Below are 21887 nucleotides of genomic sequence, written 5' to 3' on the forward strand. Positions count from 1 at the left end.
TATTATTATTATTATTATTATTATTATTATCTGAAGAGGCAACAGGGTTGAGTGAGCTGGAAGAGGCTGGGGCAGAGAGCAGTCCAGATTCAGAGGCAGAAGCGAAGAAGCAGAATGGAGACAGACTGCTGCAGAAGCCGGGGAATCTTCCTTTCCTGCTGTGACTAGCTCTCCTCCCCTGATCTCCCAGAACCAACAGACACATGAAAAGAGCAGAAGAGAGATTGGCTGTGCACAGACAAAGTCTCAGATTGCTTGGAAAGAAACCCTGGAGAGGAAGACCTTCAGTCCTCACAGCTGCCTCCTGGGGGCAAGAGCTACTGAGAGGAGTTGGTAGGATCACCAGGCCTGCACTATTTTGGTTTATTTGAATGAAGAAGTGACTTCACTGATACCAGTGGGATTTTTTTATTGCTGACTCCAAATACTGACAATGGTTTTGCATAATTATTTTGGCTTTGCTAATCAGGAGGAAGAGTACACAATGAAGGAGGATACCGAGGTGCTGCCTACAGCCTCCAGAAATCTTATCCATCTTCTGAGATTACAGCAGATATCACCCACACACTAGTTTGCATATTGTTGCAATCATGAGGTCTAGAAACCTGCCCTTTCCCTGCAAACAGTGCAAGATTCTCAACAGGCTGAATGTCCTGTCCAGTATCAAGTTCTGTAGGGTTTTTTGGTGCTTAGAATAGCAATACACGGCTACCCCTAAAAGCCCTCCGTAGAAGCAGCTGATATTGATCTCTTGAGCCACACAGGGTGTTGAGGAAAGCACGCAAGCAACACGATGCTTTTGTGTTTTTGTTTTTGGCTGAAAAATTAACACAGCCCAGAAATGAGGTGGGATTTCCGACAAGCCTTTCCGTCTCTCATTTCTCATTCTGTTTATCTTCCTCATGGAAGCCTTTAAGTTTCCAGCTTTGCACATCCTTAATTGCTGAGTCAGCTGCCACAGCTCAGAGTCGTAAAAATCTATTTTCAAAGGGTCGAATGGTTTTATTTTCCAATCATAAATATGGAATTTAATTAGCAGCTTGCTGCTAATGAAGTCATTGTGGAAGAGAAGATGGGCAGAGGCACTGAAACTTCAAGCATAAAACACAAACACGAAGTGTCATGTGGACACACTTCTGCAGTAACTGGGTTAACACTTTGGGGTCCTTCTACTTTTCAGTAAAGGCTTCTTTCACTACCATCTTTCATCACATGCACTCCAATTCCTCTGCCTGTGACCAGGGCTGGATTGAGGTTTGATGAGGCCCTAAGCTACTGAAGGTAATGGGGCCCTTTATATGTCCAGCTGTCCTTTGTCAACAACAAATTGTCACTTTTTTGTGTTGAATATATGCTATATGGTAATTTCTGGACCTAATAGGTATCTAAAGCCATTTGCACATAACAAAACATGTATTTTATCAAAGTAATTGTTGAACTGAAATATAATTGAGAAGAAGTATTTGTTGTTTAGTCGTTTAGTCGTGTCCGACTCTTCGTGACCCCATGGACCAGAGCACACCAGGCACTCCTGTCTTCCACAAGAAGAAGTATATTAATAGTGAAATACACACTGCAGGTTCTTTTATTTTATTTTATTTTAATCTTATATTTTGAAAATGTACATTTGGGGTTTTTTTCCTTTAATTTTTTTGGGGGCCCCCAAGAGAGTGGGGCCCTAAGCTCTTGCTTGTTTGGCTTATATGTAAATCCGGCACTGCCTGTGATCAGTAACAAGGTGAGAATTGTCAGTAGGAGACACGCCAGTGTGGGACAGTGTGGTACAGTGGTTAGGGTATCCGATGCCAATCTGGGAGATCTGGGTGAGGGAAGCAAGACTTTATGCTGGCCATCAGGCAATGGCTTTTCCCACCTGCCTTGGCTGACCCTCCAATCCCAGGAGCCTTCATAAGGCAACTGTTTCCAGAGGAAGAACTGTGAGGGGAGAGAGACTCTGTTTGCCACTGTGTGTGGGGGGGGGGGAGGGTTGCTTTCACCTGTGCTGCCCCACCTTCAGAAGAGAGCTGCTGCCACGGACATTATGTGCATGCAGTGGCGTAGCGTGGGGGGTGCAGAGGGGGCCGGCCGCACCGGGCGCAACATCTGGGGGTTAGGGTTAGGGGGCGCAAATCCACGGGTTAGGGGGCACAAATTACTTGCCTTGCCCCAGGTGCTGACAACCCACGCTATGCCACTGTGTGCATGTGCATTTTAATGAGCTGAACAGAGTGAAAGATGATGAGTCTTGGGAATGTGGGGAGTGTGCATGAATTCAACAGCGCTTAGTTTATTTTTTGGCTGCTGTTTTGTTGATGTTGTTAATATTGTTTTATAGATTATGAATGCCGTAGTGCTTTGTTAATGCGCTAATGTGGCTTTTGTTGTAATTGTGCTGTTTGGCTTTCTTTCTTTCTTTTAGTTGTTTTGTTAATAGCGTTTTTAGATTGTAATTGTTTTACTTACGATTTGTTAATTAGTCCATATGTTTTATGCCATATTTGTGAATTACTAGGGGCATGATGCTGATAACGCCAAGGTTGCAGGTTCGATCCCTGCCTGGGACAGCTGCATATTCCTGCATTGCAGGGGGTTGGACTAGATGACCCTCAGGGCCGCGTCCAATTCTACAATTCTATGATGTTATTGTTATTTATTTTTGTAAGCCACTTTGCAATTCATTTGAATGCAAAGCACATAGAAATGTGCTGGTTTAAACCTTTAAAGCCCTATGCAGCCTAGGACCCTTGTACCTATGGGACTGCCTCTCCTGGTATGTCCCACGGAGGAACTTACGGTCTTCAAACAAAAACATATTGGAGATCCTGGGCCACAGGGAGGTTAGGCTGGCCTCAACCAGAGCCAGGGATTTTTCGGCTGTGGCCCCGATCTGGTGGAACGCTCCATCACAAGAGACTAGGGCCCTGCGGGACTTGACATCTTTCCGCAGGGCCTGCAAGACAGAGCTGTTCCACCAGACCTTTGGCCAAGGCACAGTCTGACCCCCTCCTTCGGTAATCCTCATAGTACTCTAGCCCAATGGTTGCCATTAATTTGATTTGAATTGATTATAGAATGAATTGATTTTAGAATGCTGTGTTACTTTTATTGTTGTTAGCTGCTCTGAGCCCGGCTTCGGCTGGGGAGGGTAGGATATAAATATATTATTATTATTATTATTATTAAATATAATAAATCAAGTCCGCCCTCAACCATGAAGCATTTCTATCCCATCTTTTTATTCAAGGAGTGCAACGTGGCATGCACGGTTCTTCTCCTCCTCCTCACTGAATACACACAACAACCCTGTGAGGTAGGTTAGGCTGAAAGGCAGTGACTGAACCCCAGGGTCACCCAGTAAGAGCTTCGTGGCCAAGCGAGGGATTTGAACCCTGGTCTGACACTCTAACAACCACACCATGCTGGCCAACCCAAGCCTATCTGTGGTGTCGCAGTGCCAGTTTGAGATCTGGGTTCAAATTCCCACTTGGCTGTGAAGCTCACTAGGTGAACTTGGAGCAGGGTTCTTGTGAAGATGAAATCGGAGGTGGACCTTGTAAGGCATTATGGACTCTTTGGAGGAAAGGTACGATAAAAATGGCAAGCATAAATAAATGGATCTGCATTCAGGAAACAAAGAAGTCTTCATCCCGAATAAAACGGCAGCCTTGTTAAAGCAGACAAAATGGAAAAGCCATGAAAGGTGAAGATGACCAGCATTTCAGATGGATTTTAAAGGGCCCAAATTATCTGGGGCCTGGAAGAGCAACTGTCCTAGGAGGAGAAGTTACTGTGTTTGGGACTTTGGGTGGGGAGAGAAAGCAGGTGGGCCCTTAGTTGCTTGTTTGGCATCCGTCTGTCACGAGAGGCAATGGAGTGCACCTCTGGGGGCAAAGTCAAACCTCTGCGCTAGTAGCACCTAAGTGACCTCCCCGGGGTGCAATCCTGAGCAGTATGTTTTGAGGACCTGGGGTGGCTGAACAGCAGTTCTGGCAAATTTCTTTTTCTTTTTCTTTTTCTTTTTCTTTTTCTTTTTCTTTTTCTTTTTCTTTTTCTTTTTCTTTTTCTTTTCCTTTCCTTTTCTTTTCTTTTCTTTTCTTTTCTTTTCTTTTCTTTTCTTTTCTTTTCTTTTCTTTTCTTTCTTTCTTTCTTTCTTTCTTTCTTTTTTTACCAGCCAATTGATTTATTGTTTGAAGGCCTTTATATACTGAACTGTGAACTTTTTAAAACGAGGGTGCATAAAATTTGAAGCAAAAAATAAAAGCATGCAAAGATATGAACAACGAAAATTCCTCATAAAATGCCTGCGGAAACATGCAAGTGTTTGTGCCTGAAGCTGACAGAGGGCTTCTCCTTAGCCTGGGGAAACTCTTCAAAAATGGCATCCTTTTTACGCCGTCTGAAATGGTCCAGTCCACTCTGCGGCCGCCTCCTGCAGGCCCCAGAGGAGGTGGAAGGGAAGCAAAGAGCCACAACCCCACTGCCTTCACCTGTTGGATGGCCTAGCAGCAATTCCAGCTGCCGCGCCTTCCACATCTGGGCCCAGATGTGTCTCCATTGCAGAGCATGCCTCTAAGGCAGTGGTGGCCAAACTTGGCCCCCCCAGCTGCCTTCCGACCACAACTCCCATCATTCCTAGTTAACAGGACTAGTGGTCAGGGATGATGGGAATTGCAGTCCCAAAACAGCCGGAGGGACAAGTCCGGCCACCACTGCTCTAAGGGGACGCCTAGCTCTGGCGAATTTCTGTTGCAATGGTCCCAGCTGCTCTCCTGGGGCTCTGAGGAAGTACGAGCACTCTCCACCCATCACTCAACAGGAAACTGGAGGAAGCACAGTGAATGTGGCGAGGTGCTCCTCCATATCTGCACCAGGGCTCCTCTGTCCAATCCCACTGCTGGGATCCGGTTGGCTGTGTGGCATTGAAGTGCAGCCATAATGGGACTGGATGAAGTTATCAGCAGGACTGGGGTTAATAACAATAACAATGCAAAAATCAGGGAGTAAAGCAGCCGATCACATTGGATTTCATTGCATATGACTCATATGCATACGTCTCTGGCCAACTGCTCATACTGAACCTCTGCACAGGCTGATATATGGATTTTAATTTTCTAATCAGGGGGGGGGACCCTGCATTTCTAGCTGGGGGGGGGATCTGTTAGCACTTAAAGGTAAAGGTAAAGGTACCCCTGACCATTAGGTCCAGTTGCGGACGACTCTGGGGTTGCCGTGCTCATCTCGCTCTATAAGCCGAGGGAGCTGGCGTTTGTCCGCAGACAGCTTCCGGGTCATGTGGCCAGCATGACTAAGCCGCTTCTGGTGAACCAGAACAGCGCAAGGAAACACCCTTTACCTTCCCGCCAGAGCGGTACCTATTTATCTACTTGCACTTTGACGTGCTTTCGAACTGCTAGGTGGGCAGGAGCAGGCACAAAAAAAGGGAGCTCACCCCATTGCGGGGATTTGAACCGCCAATCTTCTGATCAGCAAGTCCTGGGCTCTGTGGTTTAGACCACAGCGCCACCCACGACCCTTCTGATAGCCCTTACTGCAAAGAAATTATTGCATGATTTCAGGTTGTTTTAAAAACCCTGATGTATTCCCTACAATTTATTTTGTATCCCTGCTCGGGCTGAGTTGCACCCCAACCTCTGTGGCCTCTGCCTACCCACCTGGGTGACTGAACAAGAGGCAGAAGGGTCCCTCTCAGCCTCTCTGGCCTTCTTTAGCATGCAGCTCTATCCCTGCCAATATCTCCCCGCTGTTTGCCCGCAGAGAATAGCCTAGTTGCTTTAATACCTAGTTATTTTGCTTTCTTCCGGACATTTGGATTTTGATTCCCTTGTTTTATGCAACCGCCACTGGGTTTCTCTAACTGAGATGGCTTAATTCAGATTCCTCTCCTACCGCAGCAAGGCTGGCAGAAATAATGGATAACTCAGTACAGTATGTGGACAGAAAGATAGAACAGATGACTGCCTAATATGGGGCAATGATGGCTGAAAACTCACAGGAAAGTGATACTTGAAGTCTATGGAAGGAGGGCTAGGCCAGAAAACCATTAAAACAACTACTATTGCTACTATGACTACTACTACTGTTATTACTACTACCCACTTGGTAAAAAAGGTAAAGGTAAATGACCCCTGGATGGTTAAGTCCAGTCAAAGGCGACTATGGGGTTGGGACGCTCATCTCGCTTTCAGGCCGAGGGAGCCGGCATTTGTCCACAGACAGCTTTCCAGGTCATGTGGCCAGCAGGACTAAGCCACTTCTGGTGCAACAGAATACTGTAACGGAAACCAGAGTGCACGGAAATGCTGTTTACCTTCCTGCTGCAGTGGTACCTATTTATCTACTTGCACTGGTGTGCTTTTGAACTGCTAGGTTGGCAGAAGCTGGGACAGAGCAACAGGAGCTCACTCCATCATGGCGATTCGAACTGCCGACCTTCTGATCCCAAGAGGTTTAGTCCACAGTGCCATCTGCACCCCTCACCCACTCTAGAGAGGGGATTAGCAACTGCTGTATTACCCACTGCTGTAAAGGGAAGTGAGGGGCAGGTGTTCTCGTCCCCCTGGGACGGGAGCCCATCTAGGAGAAGGAAAACTCTGATCCTAAACCTTCGCTGCCTCATGGAACATCTTTGGGAGAAGAAAAGGCTCAGGAGTAATTCTGGCCAATCCTGCAGCCCAGCTGGTGCCAAACATCATGCTCTGCTTTCCTTTGGACCCCATCAGCGAGGCTGAGAGGAGCATCTAGTCATCTGGGCAGCCCAGGACCTCCATCCACACTGTCCAGGCTTCCACCAGAGGGAGGTCACTTGGCAAATGGGTCAGACACAGAGCAAGGCATGTCTCTGCAGCTGCCAGCATCGTCCAAACCCACAGATACAACTCTTTCATACACAGCTCTCACTTGGCCCATGCTCTTCATCCTCAGAGGATGTGGTGTCCTGTAAGTGTGGTGGGAAAAGGCCCCGTGCATTGGTCTCCATGGCAACAGAGCAGCCTCTTTGGATATGGTAACTAGCAGAACCCAACTGGCCAGCCAAAGCCATGCATAGAATCATAGAATCGTTGTCATCTAGTGCAACCCCATTCCCTTAACAAAGGAACTGGTTTGGCTGGCTCAGCAGCCTCTTCTACTAGATTCTAAGCAGGCCTGGAAGGGACCCTCAGGTATCATCCAAACTGACCCCTCCAAAACACATAACAGTATTTTGTGAGTGAAGCATTGTTTCCCCAAACTTCAGTTTAATTTAAGATCATGGGAGCCTAGGGGTTCATTCTGCCTTACGAACAAATATTTAACCATCTTTTTTCATATGTTAATGCCTCACGGAGAAAAGGTTACAAAATATGAAGCAGAAGGAAACAAAACCTGCTCATTTACAGCACAAGAACCGGAGGATGCTTCAAAGTTTCCACGTAAGCTCTTCACACTTCCCCTATTTGGGAAGTGGCAAGCCTCAAGTCAGAGAAACACTTTGTAAACCGACACATTCACAGCGGCGTCTGAAAATGAGAATGGGTGACAGGCAGGCCATTGACGTGAACACTTTTTGAGAGAGAGAGAGCACAGGGGAGACATCCAGGCTGCAAAATGGGGCAGATTAAGATCATCATCTGGAAAGGCAAAGGGAAAAGTCCGCTGCAATCGTCTGCATTTCCCCTCTAAGTGAGCCTCAGCAAATTCAGTGGGGCTTAACCTGAGAAAGGGCCTCTCCAGATGTCCTCTTCATTGTTCATCTGTTAATTTTTCATTTTTTTGCTCAGGGCAGTAATAAACAACCCCCCTTTCAATATTATTTGCACCTGCAAAAAGCTTTGGGGTGGCCCTACTGCTTGGTTTCCAATCAGTAAATGTCCTGGTGGTGGTATTGTTTTTTTGAGCTATAGAGCAAGCACTCCCCTACAGGTGACAATGACGTGGGAGCAAAAAGATGTGAGGATGGTCCAGTATGAATCCGCCATGAATGCACTCTTATTGTGTCAACGGAGCATTGCAAAAGGTACCCACCCCCTCCCGCTTTCCGTAGAATCATAGGATTGTTGATTCGGGAGGGATCCCCAAAGGACATCTAGTCTAACCAAAGAAATCCTGGCAGATGGCCACGCAACCTTTAACCAGCTCCGTAAATGCCAACCTATCCAGCGGCAACAGCAAGGAAGCCAGCTCTCCTAGCGCCAGAGTCCCACGGGGCCCCAGGCGACCTTCTGCCCCATCACCTGTTGTTTTTAAAGCGTAAAAGATGTAATCTCCGTGCTAAACCTTCACTCGTTTCCACCGAAATGGCACTAACAGGAAGTATGTGGGAGTGGCTGCACCACCAAGAAGCGAGCTGAAGTCGCCACAAGATCAGGCTGCCCTAGGACGAAATGATCTATCTATTTATTAAATTTGCTAGTCACTTTACCTTGCCCAAGGCAACCCAAAGCAAATTGCAACCAAACTGGAACGCCACAAAAAGGCCTATTAACATCAAATGGGTGCCTTTGCTTTGCTTTTTCCGGCACCTCTTAGACAAGCCTACCCAAATATCTGGAATGCTGGTGTGTTTGGACTTTGTTGCATGTTTTGTCTCACCAGAGTGGTGCATGCTCTAGTTATCTCCTGCTTGGACTACTGCCATGCGCTCTACGTGGGGCTCCCTTTGAAGGTGACCCGGAAACTGCAATTAATCCAGAATGCAGCAGCTGGACTGGTGACTGGGAGTGGCCGCCGGGACCACATAACACAGGTTCTGAGAGATCTGCATTGGCTCCCAGTACGTTTCCGAGCACAATTCAAAGTGTTGGTGCTGACCTTGAAAGCCCTAAATGGCCTCGGTCCTGTATACCTGAAGGAGCGTCTCCACCCCCATCATTCAGCCCGGACACTGAGGTCCAGCTCCGAGGGCCTTCTGGCGGTTCCCTCGCTGCAAGAAGTAAGGTTACAGGGAAGCAGGCAGAGGGCCTTCTCGGTAGTGGTGCCCACCCTGTGGAACACTCTCCCTTCAGATGTGAAGGAAATAAGTTGCTATCCTATTTTTAAAAGACATCTGAAGGCAGCCCTGTTCAGGGAAGTTTTTAATATTTAATGCTGTATTAATATTTAATGCTGGGAGCTGCCCAGAGTGGCTGGAGAAACTCAGCCAGATGAGCAGGGTATAAATAATAAATTATTATTATTATTATTGATATTTTTGACAGTCTAAATTGCTTGATTTTATTGTTTTATTTCTTCCGTAAACCACTTTGAGGTTTTTCCCTTTTTTTACAATCAAGCGGAATACAGTGGTACCTCTGGTTACGAACGCTTCAGGTTACGAGCTCCGCTAACCCAGAAGTAGCTGCTCCCGGTTGCGAACTTTGGCCCAGGATGCGAACGGAAATTGCGCGTCGGAGGCGTGCGCGCAGCGGGAGACCCCATTAGTGAAAGTGTGCCACAGGATAAGAACAGTTCCAGCTTCAGAACGGACCTCCGGAATGAATTAAGTTCATAAACAGAGGTACCACTGTATAAATTTTATGAACTAAGTAAATAAAAAATTGAAACCTATCCGTTCTGAATATTTGCATTTGTGGGGAGGGGAAGCTGCAAAACGGACATGGATTGCAAGAGATGCTGTGTGCGCAACCTTAAAGTTTTGAGGGTGTACATCCCCCAGAAAACACCCCAATGCTCACTAAGGGACCTGGCTGGATGGGCCCTTAACCATCTTCACCTGTTTGCTTTGAAATGCAACATCTTTTCCTTGCCAAACTACAGGGGCTGCTTTGTGTAGCTGGAGAGCATCCTTGAAAGGGCTTCAGGGACGAGGAGGCAAAGTCTCTACCGGCACAATGGCTGCGTCTGCTTCCCGAGGCCAGCCCTTTGTGAGAACAACAGTTTACAAAAGCCGCTTCTTCCTAATCTTTAGACAATGCTGTGTGTATATTTAACCTTTGCAACAAAAGCATGTCAAACATTTAGGGCCAGGGCGGGTGTATGTCTCCAGATGCTTTACTCTGGAGTAGTTCCAGCAAAGTCGGCAGGCTGCTTTCAGAGGAATTGGCTGGAGGATTATAGCCTTGGACTGACATTTTCCATAATCTTCTGGTGATAGTTGATACGCTCCTCTTCCGCTGCGCGGCAGGCAGCAAAGGGACCTGATTAGAATGGGTTGTGCATCTTTTCTTCCTGCTGAGTCTATTGCACCTCGCCTGCAACCTTTTACAGCAGCATGGAACTTGAATGTAAGGTTGCCAACTGTCCTACCTTGAGCCCTCAGTGCTGGGGTGTGGGAAACTTCCAGGGGCCACCTACAGATTCCTGCAATGCGTTATACATAGGGCTGCCTCCGAAGACAGTTCGGAAACTTCAGCTAGTGCAGAATTCAGCAGCCAGGTTGCTCACCGGGCCAAGGCGGTTTGAGCATATAACACCAATTCTGGCCCGACTGCATTGGTTGCTGGTTAGTTCCTGAGCCCAATTCAAAGTGCTGGTTTTGACCTAGTAAAGGTAAAAGGACCCCTGACTATTAGGTCCAGTTGTGACTGACTCTGGGGTTGCGGTGCTCATCTTGCTTTATTGGCCGAGGGAGCCGGTGTACAGCTTCCTGGTCATGTGGCCAGCATGACTAAGCCGCTTCTGGCGAACCAGAGCAGCACACAGAAATGCTGTTTACCTTCCCACCGGAGCGGTACCTATTCATCTACTTGCACTTTGACGTGCTTTCGAACTGCTAGGTTGGCAGGAGCAGGGACCGAGCAACGGGAGCTCACCCTGTCGCGGGGATTCGAACCGCCGACCTTCTGATCAGCAAGTCCTAGGCTCATAAAAAGCACAAAATACGTGGTAAAAAATCAGAACAAAAACAAACCAATAAAAACCCCCTTCCCACAGACACATTTCAAAGGCCATAGAATGCTAATCTGTGGGAAGGGGTTTTTTATTGGTTTGTTTTTGTTCTGATTTTTTACCACGTATTTTGTGCTTTTTATGAGCCTAGGACTTGCTGATCAGAAGGTCGGTGGTTCGAATCCCCGCGACAGGGTGAGCTCCCGTTGCTCGGTCCCTGCTCCTGCCAACCTAGCAGTTTGAAAGCACATCAAAGTGCAAGTAGATAAATAGGTACCACTCTGGCAAGAAGGTAAATGGCGTTTCCGGGCGCTGCTCTGGTTTGCCAGAAGCGGCTTAGTCATGCTGGCCACATGACCCGGAAGCTGTACGCCGGCTCCCTCGGCCAATAAAGCGAGATGAGCATGCAACCCCAGAGTTGGCCACGACGGGACCTAATGGTCAGGGGTCCCTTTACCTTTTTATATTGTAACTTTATGTTGTGAACCGCCCTGACAGCCGAAGAAGAAGAAGAAGAAGGGCTAGAGGCAACACTTGGCTGAGCAATGAAGGTGACTCTTGTCTTTGTACCAGATGTTGCTGGACATCTGCCAGGAGCTGCATGCCAACTGTGGGTGGGGCCAAAGCCAGAAGTGGGTGGGGCCAGAGCCCCAAGTGGGTGGAGCTACTCCCATTCACTCTCTGTTTCCCCCCTCTTCCTCTGCTGCAGAGACGCAGTGCTCCTTCCAGCGGTTTGTATAGATTATTTTACGAGGGCAGTTGAAATTTCTCCACAGGGCTGTCTGTAGCCCTAGGGCCACAGGTTGCTGACCCTGCTCTAGTGAAAAGGGGCAAAACCCCGAGCAACTTTTGCAGGGAATCAAAGAGGAGAGAAAGAAGTGGAGAGACATGCTCCCCCCCTTTTTTACAACTCATTGGCTTCGTGCTACAGGTTCCAATTACGCACCTCTGAGAAAATTCCTTCCAGTAGCACCTTAAAGACCAACTGAGTTAGTTCTAGGTATGAGCTTTCGTGTGCATGCACACTTCTTCAGATACCAAAGTGTGCATGCACACGAAAGCTCATACCTAGAACTAACTCAGTTGGTCTTTAAGGTGCTACTGGAAGGAATTTTTTTATTTTGTTTTGACCATGGCAGACCAACACGGCTACCTATCTGTAACTGCACCTCTGAGAGCAACCCTTTGTAACTCAAAAAGCCCGCAAAGATATTGGAAAACAGAAAGGCTAGTCTCAAAAAAATGTTCACCTCCATTAAAACTATTGACCCAAGCTGGAGGGGGTGGGGAGCAGCCTCTAAGCAGTGGGAACGTTTGCACAGGCAAGTAACTCTTAGGCGTTTCCACACACAAACATGTATCTATGCCTGTGAGCATTCCATCAGCAGAACTGAAAATAAACTACCGAGCTTAAAAAATAATAATGAAAGGAGCAGTGGAGAGAAGGCAGTTTAATAAACCCAAGTCTTCGCAACAGAGGTCAATGCCAAAGTTCCCCACGACTAATAAAACAGCAAAAGGCTGGGAGCTATACAACTTGTTTACATGGTCTGGGGACGCAGAGTTGCTGTCCATCTGTTATCCTGATGGAACATCCTGTTATGGGCTTTGAGGCAGCAGAAAGCGAAGCGAAGGGGAGGCTTTGCAAAGGAGCCTGACCATCAAAACCAGTGAGATTCATTATTCTGGTCTCAAGGATATCAAGAAATATCTAAACTAAGTCAATCACCTGTTGAGGCTTTCCCACAGCTGAAGACACGGACGCAACATGGGAGCTCCCCACTCTAAAGAGCTTTTGACGTGGATGTTAGCTGCAGCCTGGATTTTGGTAGCCCAGCAATGGGAAATCAAGAAATTGCCTAAAGGGGAACAGCAATTGGTGCACCCGCTACCCCAGGACTCAGGGTGTATAGGACTCAAGGCCACCCAAGTCCTTTGGGGACCCGAGGCATGAAATCCCACAATCACCTCTCCTGTTCTCCAGCAGTAAAAATGCAACAATAAATTCAACACCTAAGAATTTGCTTTTGACATGAGTGTTGGCTGCAGCTAGGATTTCAATAGCCCAGAATGGGAAAACGGTGAAATATTGGCATTTCTCTGTGTGGTATAAGAACTTACGGACTTTGGCTATTGTGTGTGGGGGGAATCACACATAAACTGTGTGTCTCCAGAGGGAAGGAGGGTCCAGAATGCATTTATGTCATCTGGTGGGACATTATTATGCTCAACATTATGCTCAACTTAGATGCTCAACATTCACCATCCACACCAGCTCAGGAAATATGGGTGTCTTGATTTACAATGGTGTGTCCCAATTTATTCACTCCTGTCTCAGCAACATCTATGCAGAACGACCACTGGGAGGAGCGCAGAGAGAAGAAATGCCAAGATGCATCTGCAGCAGCGCAACTGGACACCTTCATCTGCCCCAGCTGCAACAAAACATGTCTCTCCCATATCTGCTTCTACAGCCACAGCAGGCTCTGCAACCTTCCTTTGTGAAGGCGCACTCCTTCATTGTCTCCCGAGACAGACGAATTCCGATCAATTTCTTTCTCTTACTATTTATTGTTTGCTTGCTTTGTATATAGTGTGATGTAACACCCTGCTACTGCACTATTGGGTTCTTAAAACATCGTAATAATCCAGCAGATTTCAAGCATGGCATGTTGAGGAATTTGGTAACAGAGACTGGAACTGCCCCTAGGGAGTCTGCTCAGCAGGCAAAAGCAGCCTTTCCCAACCTGGTGCCCTGCAGATATTTCGGGAGCACAGCTCCCATTAGCCCCAATCGGCACCATCACCCCTGCTATACACTCACATGGTTCCCCTTGGCTGCAGTTAAGAACAGGGCAGAAATCCCATTCAGATCTACTGAATCGCACAACAAGCGAATCTCCATCGAAATTTCCACTTCTCCATTTTTATTTTTTGCAACGTGCTTCTCCATCCAGGGTTGTCTTTACCCAGGGATGCAAGAGGTGCGGGGCACCTGGGCGCCAAATTCTGGCGGGCACTAAGTTCTTAACTATCTACCTGTTATGAAATAATAAATAATTTTGATCAAGCTAGAAAAACAAAATACATATATATCTAGGTATTACCGAAATGTATACCTACTGTTTCACTAAAGGACTTTCGACTTTGTGCGCTCATTTACCAAAGATGCGCCATGCCAGGGCGGCACTTGTCATTCACAATGGCACACGAAATTAACTCTTACATCAAAATATTATGTTACGTATTGTATTGAGCTGCTATACGGCAGAGGGGTCAGTGGCACCTTTGACACCTTTGGGGGCGGCTAAAGTAAAATTGGGGGCGCTGGGTGGATCTTTGCACCCAGTGGCGCATATGCTAAAGACGTCACTGTCTCCAGCCAATCAATGTGTGCAAAAATCTGCATGTTCGGGTGAGGCATGCATAAAGATGTAAAAAATACCATACCAAAATGCATTCTATTCGGGGGAATTCCTTGCAAAAAATGCACATATTAAGAGAAATTTGCACTATGATGCTGATGAATTTTTATGAGGACTTTAAAGAAAAGTAAGAAAGGAAATCACAAACTGATATTTGAATGTGGAGAAAGGGAGAACGTGAAACTGAGAGAAGCCAAAATCAACAGATTCCTCAAACTGACAGATTTGGTGGGTGGTTTTAGAGACTTATTTATAGTGACTTTTTATTTATTTATTTAATTTATTTAATTTCATTTATTGCCCCCCCCTTTTCTCCGAGGAGCCCAAGTTGGCGTACATGGTTATTCCCCCTCCTAATTTAATCCCCACAGCAGCCCTGCCATAGGTTAGCAGTAATATCAGCAGTAACATCTAGACCATGGGAGCGTTTCAGCCCTGTTCTTGAGTTTGTTTAAAATCTAAAACAGCTTATCTTGTATTAATTTCTTTGAATTTGTACCATTTAGGTTTTTTAAACCTTTTTGTAAAGGCATTACTAGAATTTTGACAGCTGAGTTCTCAACTCTTTATTACTGTGCTTGGCTTTCCTTAAGTTGGGCTGTGTCTAAAACTTGCCATTGAGGTTTTCAAACCTTTTTTGTAAAGTCAGTATTAGAAACTGTGCCTTTGAGTCCTCAATCCTTTATTACTGCGCTTTGCTTCACCTAGGTCGAGCTAGGATTATAATACTTCAGAATTTTTGAGAGTTTTACCCTTTTTTAAAATTTTGGTCATTTAAGGTTTATGATTCCTCTATTTCCTTCTGAGGAAACTGAATAGTTCAGTGAAATGAGGTTTGTAGCCGGCATCCTGTTAAGGCTTTGTTCACTTTTAGGTTTTTCTAATTTTTCCTTAAAATTTTTGATTTTTATTATTTAGTTTATTTCCATAAGATAAAATTTCTAGTTGATTACTTCTCGTTTCAGGGATTTTCGCGATATTTCATTTGTTTTCTGCAATGTAGGTTAGACTGAGAGAGAGGACGTTGACTGACTTCCCAACCACCCAGTGAGCTTCAGGCCCGAGTGTGGGATTCGAACTCTGGACTCTCCCAGGTCCAAGCCCGGCACTCTAACCATTAAGTGCAAACTCTGTCTTACTAACTGTCTGGCCTGTGAGGGCTCAGCCCCAGAACCTGTTTCCAAGCCCAGGGTGCAGCCTGGAAACACATGAAACAACTGCAGAGAGGAGAGTGCCTCTGAGCATGTGCAGGGACTCTCTGTACACAAATGCATCACGAGGCTTCACAGACTAACTAGCAAGGCTATGTCTCCCCCCACTCTTCCCCACAGGCCGGCCGGCATCGTCCTTTTCCTCTTTTGCCTGCGATCAAGGGAAGCGAAAGGGAGCGGAAACACGTGGGCGAAACATCGTCGCTGGGGAGGAAGCAGCAGTGAGAGTTCTGCTAGCAAAATAATCACGGCGGGGCCTGCAGTTAAGAACGCGGCAAACTGTGGGAAGGAGAGAAGAGTGTGTGGGAGGCCAGAAGAAAGAAACAGAGAAAAGGAAGAAGAAGAGATTGTGAATGAGTAACATGCAAAGGGACTATTTATAGGGCAAAGTCTGTGTCACACATCCTTTCCCGAAAGGGAAGCACAGCGAGGGAGGGAAAATGCCCCCCCCGCCAGCTGTGTGTCTGAGGATCAAAACATCCTTTCCCCAGTTCACCTTGCCCCAACCGTGATCTCATTTATTTCTATTAATTTAATAAAAGTGTACGCAGCTTTTCAAGAACACCTCTTCCCAAGCCACATGCAAGGGAAAGTGCATAGCTCAGGGGGTTAGAGCATATTCTGGATGGTGGCTAATGGATTGAGGTTGAATCCTGACAAGACAGAAGTACTGTTTTGGGGGGACAGAGGGCGGGCAGGTGTGGAGGACTCCCTGGTCCTGAATGGGGTAACTGTGCCCCTGAAGGACCAGGTGTGCAGCCTGGGAGTCATTTTGGACTCACAGCTGTCCATGGAGCCACAGGTTTAGCCCGGACACTGAGGTCCAGCGCCGAGGGCCTTCTGGAGGTTCCCTCACTGCGAGAAGCAAAGCTACAGGGAACCAGGCAGAGGGCCTTCCTGGTAGTGGCACCCGCCCTGTGGAATGCCCTCCCATCAGATGTCAAAGTTACAGACCCCACTAACCCAGAAATAGTACCTTGGGTTACGAACTTTGCTTCTGGATGAGGACAGAAATCGCGCAGCAGTGGCACGGCAGCAGTGGGAGGCCCCATTAGCTAAAGTGGTGCTTCAGGTTAAGAACAGTTTCAGGTTAAGAACGGACCACCGAAACGAATTAAGTTCTTAACCCGTCATATACACCACTGTATATGACTCATAAGTGTTTGCCAATGGCAACAGTGGCAACAAAACTCTTTCCTCCCCAAGTCCCAAATAAGGCTCCTGAAACAAAGGGTTTTCCCAGACTGATGTCGCTTTCGTGGTGGGAGTCCTACACACACAGACAAAGTCAGGTTGCACAATTATAATTGATTGGGAGGTCTTGCGAAACAAACCCGCTTCCCTAAAAGATCAGACTTTTTTTGGAGTAAGGAAATTGACAGGGAGGTGCACTGGTAAGTGTGAGATAACTGTGCTCATTAAATAGCTGGAGCTGCCTACTCTTTCTGAAGACAGAATGGTACATATACAGGCCATGTGGAAGTGCCCCAAGAATGCTTGGGGGGGGGGGGAGTGGATCTCAGTTCTGTAATCTCAGTCCTGATTCTGAAATCGGTGCTAGGAACTCAGATAGGGATATGTTGGGAATTACCTCCTTCACTTGAGCCGCCGTATCTGCCATCACCAACTGCCCTGCACCCACCCAGCCCTGGCGATGGTTGATGGACTTTAGGATTCTAGCAAAATATAGGTCCCGCAAGCCTGAAGCCTGTGCACCCCATTCTGACCGCAACCATTTAGGCCCGGTCTGCATGCACAGGTGCAAAAGCAGAGTCGGTGGAATGAATTGCATCGCTGCAGACTGTGGGTGGGGAATGTCATTTCTGAATGCTACATAAAACAAAAACAAAAAACTCAGTGTAAAGAGAAAACATCAGCTTCTACTTCCGCCTTTTCCTGCTGCTAATTTTCTACTTGCAGGCTCCCTGCTGTTTTTGTACTATAGCAAATAATTTTCAACAGCCTGATTTCCCACTTGCAGTCTGAGGTGGTACAGTCCATGCTGCCACCTCCATTAATTCTAACCTTGGGCTCTCTGTTGCCCATGTAGACCAGACCCAGGGTGCTGCATACCAAAGGTTTGAAGGGCTTTGAAGACACTCGAACTCAGGACGCAAGGGAGAAACATGCTAAGAGGAAGGCACGCTTGGCCTCCACAGTCACTTGCGGACTCACTGTTAAGCAGTGGCGTAGCGTGGGGGGTGCAGGGGGGGCGGCGGCACCGGGTGCAACATCTGGGGGGGCGCGTTCGCACTCGAGTGCTTAAATCCACGGATTAGGGGGCGCAAATTACTTGCCTTGCCCCGGGTGCTGACAACCCACACTACGCCACTGCTGTTAAGACCATGTTTATGGAAGACAATCTTACTCGGCTGCTAGGGATAACCAAAGAAAGGTTTTCAAAGAGTGCACCAGGGAACAGGATCAGCGAGAAACTCAGGAATGGTGGCAGAGCTTACCTGAAAGGAAACTTGCCCACCACTCCTGATTTTCTCTGTGCAACATGAAGCAATGGCTGCGTTGTAGGAAGTGTGCTGCTTTTGTGGTGGGGATGGTGAGGACCAAGAAGCACCCTGCAGCTGTGGTGGACAGACCTCAAGCTTGCGGTGGGATCGTTTTCCTTCCTTTTTACAAGAACTCTCATGGTCTACCAGACAAGAGTCAGATACAAAATGCTGGCTCAGTGTCAGGTACTAGAATGAGCCACGCAATGGGCTAGTCTCAGGGCCGGATTGAGGTTTGATGAGGCCCTAAGCTACTGAAGGTAATGGGGCCCTTTATATGTCCAGCTGCCCTTTGTCAACAACAAATTGTCGCTGGTTTTGTGTGTTGAATATGGTATTTTATGGACCTAATAGGTATCCAAAGCCATTTGCACATAACAAAATATGTATTTTATCTTATATTTTGGAAATGTACATCCAGTTGTTTTTTTCCTTTACATTTTTTGGGCGCCCCCCCAAAAGAGTGGGGCCCTAAGCTATTGCTTGTTTAACTTATATGTAAATCCGGCACTGGCTGGTCTGCATCTACCAGAACAGATCAACATCTGAATTCTTAAATTATCAGGGTTGCTAAGCTCAAAGCAGCCAGCAGAGTTGAACAAAGATCTTGCTAAAGACAATCAGGTAATGCTCCTATTTTACAGGGGGCTGAAAAACAGGCAATTATTTGTCTTTGTGCAATATTATTCAATTTTGTTAACATGTTTAGAATCAGTTACAGATAGGTAGCCGTGTTGGTCTGCCATAGTCAAAACAAAACAAATTCCTTCCAGTAGCACCTTAAAGACCAACTAAGTCAGTTCTTGGTATGAGCTTTCGTGTGCATGCACACTTCTTCAGATAACGAAAGCTCATACCAAGAACTGACTTAGTTGGTCTTTAAGGTGCTATTGGAAGGAATTTGTTATGTTTAGAATCAGAAAGGCTTGCCGATCTACTGCAGATCGCCCAGTGATCTACCCGCTAGACGCCAAATCTGCTTTCTGCCAGCTTCTGCCTTGGAGCATGCTCAAGAATGAACTGCAACATTCAGGAATCTCTTGAAAGAGAAAGGTGTCTGGCCCAGAAAGCCTGAAAAGGACAGCCATATGATAGGAAGCAATTCAAACTCTCCAGGCTCCTATGCATACAATCTACAAAAGCCACTTGTCAGAATTGCCTCTCTCCCACCTCCTTCGGCTCCTTCTCTTCCTCTTCCTTGCAGTTGCTGTTCCTTTGGAAGCATCTGGAGTGCCAAGATAGCCTTGCTTGTTTTCCGCCAGGTTGCCGGAGTGCCAAAGGAAGAGGTTAATTTGTGCCATGTCTCAGGTCCCCCGTGCCTTTGCTCAGTGCCAACACTCAACTCCAGAATGCACAAAGTGCCCCTGAGCAGACACAGAGGGAATTTCCCCTTGCAAAGGAACAAATGCAGAGTCATAGATTGTCAGAGTTGGAAGAGACCCTGGCAGCCCAGCCCTTTTGCTCAATGCAGGATCTTGCAGTAACAGCAACCCTGGCAGATGACCCGGTCTAGCCTGTGCTGGAATGCCTCCAGCCAAGGAGACCAGGATGCACCTGGAGGCTGGCTGCTCCTACTGCCCAGGACCTCTTAGCAGCAGGAAGCCTCTCCTAACCTTTAGCCCAAATCTTCCATTTCCATTCTTTGGCCCTCTGAAGCAACAGATAACACACTGGGCCTGTCTCCTGCGTGACAACCCTATCACACAGATATTTAAAGATCACTGTCGTGATAGACACACCACACATTTGAAGCACATGGCTTCCCACAAATAATCCTGAGAACGGCTCTTTGTGAGGGTGCTGTGAGTGGTAAACTACAGTTCTCGTGGTCTTTGGGGACGAAATCATGCCTCACCTGATTCTTCTCTTCTCTGGGCTTGAACACAGTCAGCTCTTTCAACCGCTCCTTATAGGACTGGTGCACATCAAAAATTAGGGTTCCAAATGATGCTCTGGCATTTCCACACTAGCCCACTTAACAAATTAATTTTTAAGATTGTTAATATTTTTATTTGTGTTGCAATTTTAAATTGTTGTAAGCCACTCCATGTGGTGCAGGGGCACAAGAAGAGTGGAACAGAAATGTTATGTATAAATGAATGAATGAATGAATGAATTTTAAAAAACCTCTTACAGATGAATTGAGTCATGCATGTACAAGTCCCATTGAGTCTGACTCATGAAGACTATTTCAGTTTAGGAGAGACTTGCTGTCGCACCGATGTTGGTGATGGTAGACAGATGAATTGTCATCGATCTGCCTCTTTTATGAAGGATAACAGGGCAGATCCCTGCCCCAAAGACCTTACAATCAGGGGAGACAAGGGAGGAAAGGAAGGAAAATGGGAGGAGGATGTAAACCATCCAGAGATTTTGTTACACTAAGTGATCATTTTGAAAAATAGATAAACAATAAGCTCTTGCGCCAGCTTTCATAATGGAGGGAACCCTACTTTCAGTTAGATATAGATATGCTTAGTTACATCAGAGAATGGGGACTTGCGGTGCAAGGCTAATCACGCCTATTCAGAAGGAAATCCTATTAAATTCAGTGGGGCTTATTCCCAGGAAAATGGAGTTAGGATTCCTGCCTAAAGCCAGGGGAAACTCTGGGATACCAGCACCTCCTCTTCTGTAGGAAGTGAGAAGATCTTTCCCACTGTGTCCACTTGAAATGTGAAGGCCAAGTTCTCCAGCTGATGGAGGCAATTTCAGTGACTTCCAGGTGATTTCTGGGTTGGGGGCGGGGAGAGGAAATCTGCTGTCAGTTGTAGTCAAAGTTCAAATTGGGAGTAATAACTAGGACTGTGGGCGTTTCTCCACCACTTTGATCTGCAGAACCGGCCCTCTTACTGGCGCCACATAATATTCCTTCCACATTGGTAATAAATCAATCTTTAATGTAGCAACGGCCCTTTGGAACTCCCTGCCTATTGACTGTATCATTTTTGGCACCTGCTAAAAACACCTGCTCTTTGTTTAGACGAGCCTGTCCAGCCAGGTAGCATACTGACATGTGCTTTTTATCACTGACTTAGAATTTTTAATAGTTGTTTTTAACTGCTTTCGCCCATAATTTTATTGCTTTCTTCTTTTTGTAAACCACTTTGAGGTTTTTTTCCTTTTTAAAAAATCAAGCGATGTATAAATTTTATGAGATAAATGAAATAGACCAATAACTCTCCGCCACTGCCTCCTTCCTGAACGGCACTGCTGGGCTTACTCCGGAGTAGGCATGTCAGGGTGCCCAGGACTGAGCAAGCGAGAGTGGCCAAAGATTATTTTGCCAATCCTTAACCACGTGCGCCAGGAAGAGAGTCCATGATCGGTCCCATAAAGATCGCATTGGAACCGAGCTTCCCAGCCAGTTTTTACTGCGGTATTGAAAGAGAAACAAAACCTGAAGCAGAATCGGAAGCGAAGCGGATCTTACCGGCTCTGGTGTCTTTTGTCAGTTTTCTTCGCGAGCCGGGCTGCCTGCCCAGAGGGCGATCCCGGAGCGCATCCTTGGCGCTTGTTGCTGCTCGGATCCGACGCGAGGCAGTTGCTGGCAGAGGAGCGGAGTCAGGCGCGCTGGGGACGCCCGGCGGAGGGGCGCGGATGAGGCATCGCGGAGAGAGGCCGGGAGGCGGGGGAAGAGGGAAAGAGGGTGTGTGTGGGGGGGGGGGGAGAGGCAGGAAGCCGAGTTGCAGAAAAACTTTAAAAGAGAAGTGCGCGCACAGGCACTGACAAATTGAGAAAAGCGCTGCAGTCCGCAACAGCGCGCTTGGTACGCGGGAAGCATTGCAACCAGGGCGCGCAAAGCAGGAGCGAAAGCGCTGGGGGGTGGGGGGTGTCGGATTTTTCAAGGGGCCACCCTGGGATACCGCCCTCCTCCCCAAATCTTTCTCAGCCTCCTCTATAGTTGACAGGGAGAGGCTGGC

At 47.0% G+C, this 21887-nt stretch overlaps 1 protein-coding gene across 1 annotated transcript in view; it reads right to left on the bottom strand.

The window, feature by feature from the left end:
* The window catches only part of CARD11 (caspase recruitment domain family member 11), a 93801-nt gene extending 72232 nt beyond the window's left edge, over nt 1-21569 (bottom strand). The window contains exon 1 of the mRNA XM_081840167.1: nt 21398-21569. The gene's annotated coding sequence lies outside the window, so the exon portion shown is untranslated. The remainder of the gene's footprint in view (nt 1-21397) is intronic.
* Nucleotides 21570-21887: the final 318 nt, after the last annotated feature.

Source organism: Podarcis erhardii, assembly GCF_964252035.2.
Source record: "Podarcis erhardii genome assembly, chromosome: 14".
Taxonomy (NCBI): Eukaryota; Metazoa; Chordata; class Lepidosauria; order Squamata; family Lacertidae; genus Podarcis; species Podarcis erhardii.